General features: G+C 38.2%; 1 protein-coding gene across 1 annotated transcript in view; it reads right to left on the bottom strand.

Annotated features, from left to right (window-relative positions):
• Cntnap2 (contactin associated protein 2) overlaps positions 1 to 13,858 on the bottom strand; it is a 2,247,664-nt gene that overhangs the window by 1,781,496 nt on the left and 452,310 nt on the right.

Below are 13,858 nucleotides of genomic sequence, written 5' to 3'. Positions count from 1 at the left end.
TAACACATGCTATGCTCTTCCCATATGGTAGCCTTGAGGCCTGACTTGGTGTTCCAACCTGTGCTGGACCAGGCTCCTTTCTTTCCCTCTGAGGCTAAGGTTTCAGAGACCTAGCCTGGCTTTATGCTTTGTGATGCTTTGCTTGTGCACATTTCAGACAGCTTTTTATTTCTCCTCTCACACACGTTAACAGATAGGCCTGTTCTCCAGCTGTTGTCTCCTTGTGCTTACTTATTATTCTCTCCACATTACTCCAACACGGAGATTTATTTCCTTTCCCTTTCTCTATGCCTATCTATTATTTTCCTTTGCAGAAAATCATCATCAATTCTTCCTTCAAACACTCAAACTTAAGTTCTCCCAGTTAAGTGCTTTATCTCAGAGGAGAGAAAGTCTACCAAGCAAGAACAGATTGGAATAATCACAGGAATACTGGCTGCTTCTTAAGAAACATTCATTGTAAGTGTCATGGATAGTGTTAAGTGACAATAAACTTGCATGGAAAAGTCCTTTTTGAGTCAAATAGAAATCACACTCAGATAAACATAATTGTTTGCATTAGCAGAATTCACTAACATCCTCCCTCTCATGATCACTTTACCTTTTTACATAGAGGGCAATCTTTAGATAATACAAGGGTAAGCAAGAGTTGGGGCATTTGGTGCATCCCCCCTATTCTTGTTAGTAGGCAGAGGTTGTTGGATGTTTTTGCAATTCACATCAACCTGATCTACATAATGAGTTCTAAAAGAGTCAGGGGTATATGGAAAGACTGTCTCAAAAAAGTGCATCTTTAATGAGGTAACTGTCTGAATAGACAATGATGTCTGTAAAAATGTCTTCAGATAATTGATCTGGAATACTCATTTATCCAACAACAATGTGCATTAGAACCAGCCATCAAAGATGTTTGCATTACAATTTACTTCCTGATATCTATGTAGAGAAGTAATTCACCAATAAATGAGATAACTGAAGAGACCCTTAGAGATAGCTAACATTTTATGTTCTTTATGTAGAAATTCTTTGCTAAGATGTGTGAGAAGTGAGGCTTTCAGAGTTTGCATTTATCTCTACATAGCCCTCAGAATCTGATAGGGTAGCAGGCATACACCTGACATGACACCCCTGGAGGTCCAGGATGACTTCCCCACCCTAAGAAGTGCGTATGTTTACTAGCAAAGGCTGGAGGTCCTCAGCTCTTTGCATTTACTGGAACAGACTCTGCCATTGGTCTGCCTTCTTTCCACTTCTGATAGAGCCATATCTTAGAATTGTCTTGTCTTTCAGAAGTCCCAGTAACCTTTTCTGCTAGCACTGTGATTACATCACAGAGTTTGCTGTACCACGGGAGGTGATACCTAAATTATTGATCCTAGTGCTGGGAGCACATGAGGTACTCAGTCACTACCAATGACAGTTATGATTACCAGTAATTACTCATTTTAGCCCTCCTCTCATGGGAAGGCTGAGGGGCATCTGAATCACCCAGCTTCTATGTAGATGACAATATTGGTAAAGTGTTAGTTGAAGGCATTAAAAAGTGGCAATGATCACTGGATAAAGAATGGTGCATACTCAACAGAGTTTACTGTCTTTCTGAAGTAGCATTTCTATGGGATGATTCTTGTGGGACTGCATGAGATGAGGTAATACTTTGAAAGCTGTAAGTATACCCAGGATGTGGCACACAGTAAGTGCTCATTGAAAACAGTGGTTATCAGAATTTTTCTTTAAGAGAGAATGATGTCATTCCTTGCATTTTTCCAGTAAAACATTTTACCCTCTCGAAGTTGCTAGCATGAAAGCAGAATTTTCACTACCTTCTGTTCTTCCCCTTAAATTTTTCTTACTTAAATAAAGTTATATAAATATATGTGGTATAATATGAAATTTTAATACATACGGACAGTACATAATTGTTAAATTATAGCAGTTCACAATAACCTACTTTATATTTTATGAAAACTAGAAAAGAGGATCTTAAAGACATCAAACCTAAGGTAATGATGAGCCGATGGAGAAGTGAATTACACTGATATGAACAATACACACAAAAACCTATATAACTCTTATCTATATAGAGATAGATAGTTGATTGTCAATCATGCTGAATGTTAAACACAAATTCAATTCTTATTTGATCATTTTTAAATGTTTATGGAGATAAGAACATTAACTAGCATATTCCAGATGGAAGGCTCCCTATCTCTGTCTCTGTCCCTGTCTCTCTCTCTCTCTCTCTCTCTCTCTCTCTCTCTCTCTCTGCCTCTTGGTCTGACTGTCTGTCTGTCTGTCTCTCTCTTTCTTGAGTTAGTTAACAAAGATACCCAATCCTCAGGGTCATCTGTAGTGCTGCAACAAATCCTAGCTGTACCCTTCTCTTCTCCATGTATCTGTCTTACATGGATCCCCAGACCATCCCCCACCTACTTGCCCCTTCTTAATATGTTCCCTGCCTCAATTTTGGCAAATATTCTCTGCTCAATCACATACCACATATGTCCGAAGAACAGGTAGGCTGCCTACAGACCGGTTCTACTCTTCAATGCCCCCCCAACCCATTCCTCAGGAGCATCCTTAGTACTGCAATAGAATACCTGCTGCATACAGCCTCTTCACCCCTCTCCATGCTTCCTCTATCACACAGACTGTCTCTCCTGGCCTTCCTTCCCACCAGCATCACCAGAAAGTACTTGAAGTGAATACACAGCTAAGGAAGCCAGTATTAATGGTAACACACAACCAACATATTCTTTGATCTTCCACAGCAAGAACAAAAACTAAGGAACCCACCCAAGAAAGAAAAAACCCAGAAACCATGAAATTTTATTCATCTCCAAACCAGGTACCTAGATGCCGGTGTAAGAATACTGTCAGTAAAACTCAGGACAATATATCTCCATCAGATATGCACAAGAAAAAAGACCTTGAAAGCAAGTATATGGAGATTATAGAGGTTCTTAAAAAGTGAATAAATAAATTCCTTTAAAAAATCAGTAGACGGAAATTCATAAAATAGTTTCAAGACATGGGAATGGAAGTAGAAAAATAATAAATACACAATGGAATTCTGGAAATGAAAAACTTAGGATTGGGAACAGTAATTATTGTGGTAATCTACACAAACAGGTTATAAAAGACTGAAGAGAAAATCTGAGACATCGAAGATACAATAGAAGAAATGGATATATCAGTCAAAGAAAATGTTAAATCTAAGACATTCCTGACTCAAAACATCTAGGAAATTTAGGATACTATGAAAAGACCAAACCTAGGAATAATAGGAATAGAGCAGTAGTTTTCAACCATCATAATAATGAAACACTTTAATACAATTTCTCAAGTCGTGGTAACTTCCACTCATAAAATCCATTTCATTGCTACTTCTAAACTGTACTTTCAGAACTTTATGAATCATAATGTGTATATCTGTGTTTTCCAGTGGTCATTGGTGAGTCGTGGAAAGGTCTTTCGACCCCCAACACAGTTTTCACCCACATGGTGAGAACCACTGGGATAGAGGAAGGAGAAGAATCTCAGCTCAAAATAATTTCAACAAAATCATAGAAGAAAATTATATTCATCTAAAAAGAATGCCTTCCTTTTAGAATGCCTATAGATGTGAAAGATTTGTACAGAACACCAAATTGATTAGTCCAGAAAAGAAAATCCCATTGTCACCTAACAATCAAAACACATCCAGAACAAAGGAAGAATATTAAAGTTGCAAGGGGAGAAGAACAAGTGATATTTAAAGACAGACCTATTAGAATGGCTACTCAACAGAGACTTTAGAAATTGAAAGCCTCAGACCTTCTGGTGTGTTTCAAATTCTAAAGGACTGAGAAACTAGCCCAGATTACTATACCCAGGAAAACTTTCACCATAGATGGAGAAAATAAGATATCCCATGATAAAGCCAAATTTAAACAATAATTTATCTACAAATCCATCTTACAGAATGTTCTAAAATACTGCCATCAACAATAAATAATAAAATTAATAATCATTGTTTACTGATATTTCTCATTATCAATTTTCTCAAACTCCCAATAAAAAAACTAGCAGAATGACTATATGAAAACAAGATCCATTTTCCTTCTGCATACAAAAAATATACCTCAACATTCAGGATAGATATTACTACAAGGTAAAAATTTGGAAAAAAGATTAAAACAGAGACTGAAGGAACACCCATTCAGAGCCTGCCCCACATGTGGCCCATGCATATACAGCCATCCAATTAGACAAGATGGATGAAGCAAAGAAGTGCAGACCGACAGGAGCCGGATGTAGATCGCTCCTGAGAGACACAGCCAGAATACAGCGAATACAGAGGCGAATACCAGTAGCAAACCACTGAACTGAGAATAGGACCCCCGTTGAAGGAATCAGAGAAAGAACTGGAAGAGCTTGAAGGGGCTCGAGACCCCATATGTACAACAATGCCAAGCAACCAGAGCTTCCAGGGACTAAGCCACTACCTAAAGACTATACATGGACTGACCCTGGACTCTGACCTCATAGGTAGCAATGAATATCCTAGTAAGATCACCAGTGGAAGGGGAAGCCCTGGGTCCTGCTAAGACTGAACCCCCAGTGAACTAGACTGTTGGGGGGGGGGACAATGGGGGGAGGGTGGGGAGGGGAAAACCGATAAGAAAGGGGAGGGGGGAGGGGGATGTTTGCCCAGAAACTGGGAAAGGGAATAACACTCGAAATGTATATAAGAAATACTCAAGTTAATAATAAAAAAAAGATAAAAAAATAAAAAAACACAAATATTTGTAAAATGTTGAAAATATTTCAGTATGTTTACAGAAGTGCTCATTCTCCCCATGACGACATAACCAGCTCAGGGCTGTAACATAATAAATTCACACTGACCAGAAAAAAAAAAAAACAAAAAAACTAAACATAACAAGCAAGCTGATGCAGCCAGTTTATTATTTAGTAAAATAGACCTCAAACCATAGTAAATCAAAAGAGATATGAAAACTATACATAATCATCCAAGGAAAAATCAACCAAAATGACATTCTAATTCTTAGCATCTGTGCCCTAAATAATAAGGTAGCCACTTTTGTAAAAGTACTAGAGCTTAAGTCACGTATTAGTCCTCACACTTTAATAGTGGGGGACTTCAATACCCTACCCACACTAATAAATATGTTATCCACACAAAAAAAATCAACCAGAGAAATATTGGAACTAACAGATGCTATAAAACAAATAGTCCCAATAGATACTTGCTAGACATTTCACACAAACACGCACATAACTTTTTCTTACTACTCCTCAAAACATTCTCCAAAATTGAGTTTGCATGGACACAAAACAAATTTCAATACACCCAAGGAAATTTAAATAATTTCTTGCATCCTGTTAGACCACCATGGGTTACAGGTGGATATCATCAACAACAGAAACAAACAAACCAAAAAAGCCTACAAATTAGTGGAAACTGAACAAGGGAGTAAAGACTGAAACAGTACAGTGATAATCAGTGAATTCAGTGACAATGAATATTAATAACATTTGAACACTAATAGTATACAAATACTAATAGTATTTGAATACATCTAAATTTGTGAAATGAAAAGCAGTTCTAAGAGGAGAGTTCACAAGACTAAGTACCTACATTTATTTTAAAAATGGAGATATCTCATACTAGATCTTAGGAGCATGCATGAAACTATAGAACAGGAAGAAGTTAGCACACCCAAGAGCAGTAGACAGCAAGAAATAATCAGAGAGCTAAAGTCAATACAACAGAAAAAAGAAAGAAATCTGTGAAACAAAATGTTGTTTCTTGGAGGAAATCAGCAAGAAAAGCAAGTCCATATTTAAACTAACTAAGAAATCAGTGAAAATATCCAAATTAATGAGACTAGCAATGAGAAGTGGGCATAACAACCAACCAAGAAATCCATAGAATCATAAGGACATACTTTAAAAACTTGTATTTTACCAACTTGGAATATCTAAAAAAATAGATTATTTTCATGACAGATGCCAAATACCAATGTTAAATCAAGATCAGATAAATAATTTAAATGGACCTATGACCCTTAGTAGGAAAAAACAGTAAGGACAGGTCTCCCAAATGACCTGGTAGTGGTAGTGCATGCCTTTAATGCCAGAACTCAGGAGGCAGAGTTAGATGGATGTCAGAATTCTAGGTCAGTCACCTATAGAGCCTGTTCCTGGAAAGCCAGTGCTACACAGAGAAACCCTGTCAAAGAAAACTAAACTGAACTGAACCGAACCGAACTGAACCAATCATTTAAACAAAAAAAAAATCCAGGGCCAGATAGTTTTAGCACATAATTCTATCAAACTATCGAAGAAATGTTAACACCAAATATTCCTGAAATTATTCCACAAACTAGAAACAGAAGGAGTATTGTCCAATACATTTATTGAGGTCAGGGCAATGCAAATACTCAAACCCTATAAAGAATAAACAATAATTACAAATGTTTCCCTCATGAACATTGATGTAAAGGTACTCGATAAAATACTTGTAAGTTAAATTCAAGAACACACTGAAAACATCATCTATAATAATCTAGTTGTATGCTTCATTCCAGAATTGCAGGAGATGGTTCAACATATAAAAATTAGTAAATGCAGTCCATCATAAGGAAAAATTAAAACAAATGTGATCATCTCATTAGATGATGAAAAAGCTTTTGACAAAATCCAGCAGCTCTTTATGATAAAAGTGTTGGAGAGATTAGGAATGCAGGGACATACCTAAACATAATTAAGGCATAATTTACAGAAAGCATATAGCCAACACCTTAATGGAGAAAAAAATCAAAGAAACTCAAAAAAATCAGGAACAAGTCAAGGTTGTCCACTCTCTCCATTTCTATTCAGTATAGTTCTTCAATATTTTCAAATATATTCATTACTTATGTTGATAATAAGTACTATATTGAAATAAGTCAACTGAAAGATATCAAGGGAAGACAAATTGCAAAGGAAGAAGTCAAAGAATCTCTATTCATGGAAAATATATTATTTAACATAAGTAAATATAAAAATATCACCAGAAGTACCTCCAGCTAATAGACATTTTCAGCAAAATGGCTTGATAAAAAATGCCCCCCGAAAAAATCAATAAGTCTCCAATATATAAATAACGAATAAAGTAAGAAAAAAAACCGCACTATTCATAATAGTCTCAAGTAATATAAAATAACTTAGACTAATTCTAGCTAAGTAAGTGAAAGGTTTGAAATAAAAACAAACACATTGATAAATGGGATAAAAATGAAGAGGCATACATATGGACACCAGAAAGTCAGAATGGGAAAAAAAAGAAAACATCTTCAACAAATATCTAATACAGAGAATGAGGAAAGCTGTTTAACCAGTTTCACATCTGATAGAGATCTAATACATGAAATATATAAAGAACTCAATAAAATAGTCATCAGCAAACAAAATAATGCAATTAAAATGGGATTTGATCTAAACAGAATTCTTAATAAAGGCATAACAAATCCCCAGAATATCTTAAAGAATGGTAAAACATCCTTTGACATTAAGGAAATGAAAATCAAAACTATGTTGAAATTCCACCTTATACCTATCAGAGTGTCTAAGATCAATAAGACAGTTGACAGATCAGGCTGGAGGGGATATGGAGCAAGGGGCTTCACCTCTATTACTGGTGGAAGCACACATTTTACAGCCACTATGGAAATCAATATGACGGACGTTCAAAAGTTTGAGAATTAATCTACCTCAAGATGCAGCTCTGCTTCTCACAGGCATATACCCCACGAGTGCTCTATCCTAAGGACACTGGTTCAACTATATTTATCATGGCTTTATTCATAATACCATGGAATTGAAACAACCTAGATTTCCCACATCTGAAATATAAATAAAGAAAATATGGTACATTTACACAATGAAGTATTTCTCAGCTGTTAAAAAAATGACACTATGAAATTTGTAGGCAATTGAAAAAATCATCCTGAGTGAGGTAACGAGGACCCAGTAAGACAAATATGGTATGTATTCAATTTAAGTGATTATTAGCTGTTGAGTAAGTGATAATCAAGCTACAGTTCACAGACCCAAAAGATGATCCAACATATAAGAAGGACACATGCTCCACTATGTTTATGGTAGCCTTATTTATAATAGCCAGAAGCTGGAAAGAACCCCGATGCCCTTCAACAGAGGAATGGATACAGAAAATGTGAAATATTTATACAATGGAGTACTACACAGCTATTAAATACAAGGCTTCATGAAATTTTTAGATAAATTGAAGGGACTAGAAAATATCATCCTGATCAAAATGTGAATGCTTCACTCCTTCTTTAAAAGGGGAATAACAATACCCATGGCAGGGAATAGAGAGGCAAAGATTAAAACAGAGACTGAAGGAACACCCATTCAGAGCCTGCCCCACATGTGGCCCACACATATACAGCCATCCAATTAGACAAGGTAGATGAAGCAAAGAAGTGCAGGCCGACAGGAGCCAGATGTAGATTGCTCCTGAGGGACACAGCTAGAATACAGCAAATACAGAGGCGAATGCCAGCAGCAAACCACTGAACTGAGAATAGGACCCCCGTTGAAGGAATCAGAGAAAGAACTGGAAGAGCTTGAAGGGGCTCGAGACCCCATATGTACAACAATGCCAAGCAACCAGAGCTTCCAGGGACTAAGCCACTACCTAAAGACTATACATGGACTGACCCTGGACTCTGACCCCATAGGTAGCAATGAATATCCTAGTAAGAGCACCAGAGGAAGGGGAAGCCCTGGGTCCTGCTAAGACTGAACCCCCAGTGAACTAGATTGTTGGGGGGAGGGCGTCAATGGGGGTGGGTGGGGAGGGGAACACCCATAAAGAAGGGGAGGGGGAGGGGGATGTTTGCCCGGAAACCGGGAAAGGGAATAACACTCGAAATGTATATAAGAAATAAGTTAATAAAAAAAGAAAATATAATCCTGAATGAGTTAACCCAATCACAAAAGAACACACATGATATGCACTTACTGATAAGTGAATATTAGCCCAAAAACTCAGAATAACCAAGATACAATTTACAGATCACATGGAACTCAAGAAGCAGGAAGACTAAACTGTGGATGCTTCTGTCCTTCTTAGAAGGGGTAACAAAAATACAGGAGGAAATACAGAGATAAAGTGTGGAGCAGAGACTAAAGGAAAGGCCACCCAGAGACTGCCCTACCTGGGGATTCATCCCATATACATACAACCAACCCAGACACTATTGTGGTTGCCAAGAAGTTCATGCTGACAGGAACCTGATATGGATGTCTCCTGAGAGGCCTTGCCAGAGTCTGACAAATACAGAGGCAGAATCTCACAGTCAACCATTGGACTGAGAAGGGGAAGAAGTTAGAGAAATGACTAAAGTAGATGAAGGGGTTTGCAACCCCATAGGAGGAACAACTATATCAACCAACTAGACACTCCAGAGCTCCTAGAGACTAAACCACCAACCAAAGAGTACACATGGAGGGATCGATGGCTCTAGATGCATATATAGCAAAGGATGGCCTTGTTAGGCATCAATGGGAGGAGAGACCTTTGTGAAGACTTGATGCTCCAGTACAGGAGATTGCCAAGGCAGGGAGGTGGGAGGGAGTGAGTTGGGGAGCACCCTCATAGAAGTAGGAGGAGGGGGGATATGCCAAGGGATTTCTGGAGGGGAAACTAGGAAAGAAGATAACATTTGAAATGTAAATAAAGAAAATATCCAGAAAAAAATAAAGGAATTAGGGATGAGTCCTTGTTCTGGAAGATTCAAAGGCTCTTAGGGTACATGCTTTAGTGTGTTCAGCTTATCAACCAATCTAGTCCTAAGAAAGCAGTGATTGCGTATCAGCTGGTACTGAATAACTCACTCGAATAGTAATTTCTGACTTAATATTCATGAGCCATTCAAAAGCAAGGTCTGTTATGGAGACAGATAATGGGCTTCTGGAAAAATGAATGAAATGGAGTAAAATTAAATGAAAGAAGAAGAAAGAGAAGAAGAAAAGTAAAAGAAGAAGAAGAACAACAACAAAAGAACAATTGACAATTAGAAGAATGGGGACAGTATGGGCATGGCTTAGAATCTAGTTCAGGAGTTAAAATCTCCACCACTAGACAGCACAAAACTCCTGCTCTTCATTACATGACATTCAAATGATTTTCATCTATTCATATATATATCATGAGAAATGTCAAGCTAAACTCAAGCGTGCATTTATGTTTCTGCAATTTCTCTGCTTTACAAGGTGTCCTGATTAATGTCTCAGGAAATCTTCTGGTCATGATGACAGATGATGGTGCTTGCTGGGTTTATGGAGCGTTCCTCTGATCACTAAGAATGTGCCACTCAGCAAAATTCCAATATTTGCTCTTCAGGAATAAACCATTCTTTCTTCTGTGGTTGATATCTAGTTAAATCCATTGCTAGCATTCTTGCCTAAATTCTAGATACTGATTATATTTTTGAAATTCAGAAGTTTATATATGTATGTCCAGTAATCTTGTGACCGTACATTTCTCTCACTCTGTGTGCCTCGGGGTCAATGTCAGCTTTGCATTTGGTATATAGTTAAGACATTAGGTTATGAGAGGATTTCAAAAGCACAGCTTAGGCTTGGCAAAGAGAGTCCTAACATTTTCTATACAAACAACTGAAATGCCAGAGCAGAGCCCGGATGACAACTTTTCAACAAAATTGTGATTTGGCTCAACCAGAGTTCACTGTGTGAGTTGAAGACAATTTGACCTAGAAATAAAATGGTCTCTGCAAAGAACCAGTGAAGCTGAAGAGAAACTTAAATGACTTAGGTGGATGACCTAAGCTGCATATTGGACAATTAAGAGAACATAATGATTAAGATTTGAGGAAAGACATTTGTTAGTATGCAGTTGCCCAGTGAGATTTTGTTTAGCTATTTAAGCACAGAACTAGGAGAGGCAAGCATTGAAATTAAAGGGAAAATTTCAGTTGTGCTTAGGAATTTCTTCAAATGAGAAAGTCAGCTCATTTTTGTTAATAATCTGTGAATGTATCTACATATTAAAGTCATATTATAGTACAGTTGTTTTTACATGAGAGGATTTTATAGTTGTTAGAAAATTCTCCCACTTTAGTCTAGCATTCTGTACGTTTTTGGCAAGCACAAAATCGGGGAAATGGCCAGTACACTGATGGTCAAGTTCCTTCCTTCTCCACATGGTTTCAAATGCATTGTCCGGTGACTTTTGCCCTATTCCTCTGCACTGGAAAACTAACCAAGGTATCATTTGTCACACTTTATCTTTCCACTCAACATTTTAACAGTAGGAGTGAGACACTTGTTTTTTAAAGATGTTTGGAGAAAATCCTTGTTTGCAATACAGTTTTTATGTGACAGCTAAGGCTAACTGTGAGGAGGTTAAGAGCCAAGTTTCCATTCATGTGTTGAGGATTCCTCTCTTAGTGCTTGCTTTCTTTTCTGAGCCAGAGTTGGTGAAGAGAATTCAGGTGCTCTTGGCAGAAATGAATACCTCTTCAAACTGGTGCTTCAAATACTTAACATAGGTTGGAGGAGGGACCTGTCACCTGGCTGAGAACAGAGACAGAGAGGAGGGGCACTTCCAGGCAGCTCTCTTGCTTTTTTATTTTTGTAATCTGGAACCAAAGATGCAGGCAGCAACTAACAATTTCCTGCTGTGAGAGCACTGACAGGAGCTTCGCGTCATCTGCTTGAGACAGCTTAACTAAGAATCTCATACACTCAATATTAAGAATAATTTTTATGGGTGGGAAGATAGCTCAGTTGCTAAAGTGCTAGCTATGCAGGCATGAGGACTTGAGATCAGTGTCCCAAACTGACAAAAACAAAAACTCAAAACAAACAACAACAAAGGCAACAAAACAGACATACCAGCATGCATTTGTAATCTCAAAACTGGGAAGGGAGATACAGGCAGATTCCTGGGTCTCACTAGCCAAACAACCTCTACTCTATGGAAAGTTCCAGGTTACAGCCATTAACCAAGGTAGATAGACCCTGATAATTACATCCCCTTCCCCGTTTCTCTGTCTCCCATCTTTTGGTGTCTGCACGCGAGTGCTTTGGTTCAATCTACCAGTTGCTTCTGGTTGCTAGGGTTTGGACTGTAGAAGAAGTGCTATGGTAAATCTTCAAACGTGACTGACTCTTTATTGAGTCTGTGCACAGAAACCATTAAGTTGTACTTAGACATTTATATTCTCACAGCGTAACCCATTTCTATGTGTCTCACTTCCTTCCAAGAGTCATTAGCAGAACTTGACCAGCACTTTTCTAAAGTCCTGTGCTGTCCTGTGGATCATTTCTTCATCCTCAGATAGCTCAGTCTACCCAGCTATACCTCTCTTGGGCATATACCCAAAAGATGCCCCAACATAAAACAAAGACACGTGCTCCACTATGTTCATCGCAGCCTTATTTATAATGGCCAGAAGTTGGAAAGAACCCAGATGCCCTTCAACAGAGGAATGGATACAGAAAATGTGGTACATCTACACAATGGAATATTACTCAGCTATCAAAAACAATGACTTTATGAAATTCATAGGCAAATGAATGGAACTGGAAAATATCATCCTGAGTGAGGTAACCCAATCACAGAAAAACACACATGGTATGCACTCACTGATAAGTGGCTATTAGCCCAAATGCTTGAATTACCCTAGATGCACAGAATACATGAACTCAAGACGGATGATCAAAATGCGTATGCTTCACTCTTTAAAAGGGGAACAAGAATACCCTTGGCAGGGAATAGGGAGGCAAAGATTAAAACAGACACAGAAGGAACACCCATTCAGAGCCTGCCCCACATGTGGCCCATACATATACAGCCACCAAACTAGATAAGATGGATGAAGCAAAGAAGTGCAGACCGACAGGAGCCGGATGTAGATCGCTCCTGAGAGACACAGCCAGAATACAGCAAATACATAGGCGAATGCCAGCAGCAATCCACTGAACTGAGAACAGGACCCCAGTTGAAAGAATCAGAGAAAGGACTGGAAGAGCTTGAAGGGGTTTGAGACCCCATATGAACAACAATGCCAAGCAACCAGAGCTTCCAGGGACTAAGCAACTACCCAAAGACTATACATGGACTGACCCTGGGTTCCAACCTCATAGGTAGCAGTGAATAGCCTAGTAAGAGCACCAGTGGAAGGGGAAGCCCTTGGTCCTGGAAGACTGAACATCTAGTGAACATGACTGTTGGGAGGAGAGTGGTAATGGGGGTAGGATGGGGAAGGGAACACCCATATAGAAGGGGAGGCAGACGGGTTAGGGGGATGTTGGCCCGGAAACCGGGAAGGGGAATAACAATTGAAATGTAAATAAAAAAATACTTCACTGGGCTCCTACAACTTTGTGTAATAGCCTATGGCTAGTTTATCATAAAACCCAAATGAAAAATCAATGTGAAGTTGATCTCATTTGAAATGAACAACCATTCATCTATTAATCATTAATGTATCTTATTTATGTGAGATCGAAGAATCATTGCTTTACTTGGGTGAAATTTGGAAAAAAATCATTTCTATATATGGTACTGAATTTAGAAAATAATTATCCTTGGCACAGATATGTGGCCAAAGGTTTTTCCACATGAAACAAAATGCTACTTCTAAGGTCATCGCATTTGTGTCTTCTCTCCTGTTCGAATTGGAAATAGAAACTTGCCTTCATCATTATGTGACTGGTTGCATTTTAGCATTCCAGGTCTAATACTGGCATGCAATAAACACATCATTAAAATATTCATGAATAATCAAATTAAATGTCACATATCCAAGAAAAG

Source organism: Rattus norvegicus, chromosome 4, assembly GCF_021556685.1.
Source record: "Rattus norvegicus strain SHRSP/BbbUtx chromosome 4, alternate assembly SHRSP_T2T, whole genome shotgun sequence".
Taxonomy (NCBI): domain Eukaryota; kingdom Metazoa; phylum Chordata; class Mammalia; order Rodentia; family Muridae; genus Rattus; species Rattus norvegicus.
This window is presented reverse-complemented; position numbering and strand designations above follow the sequence as displayed.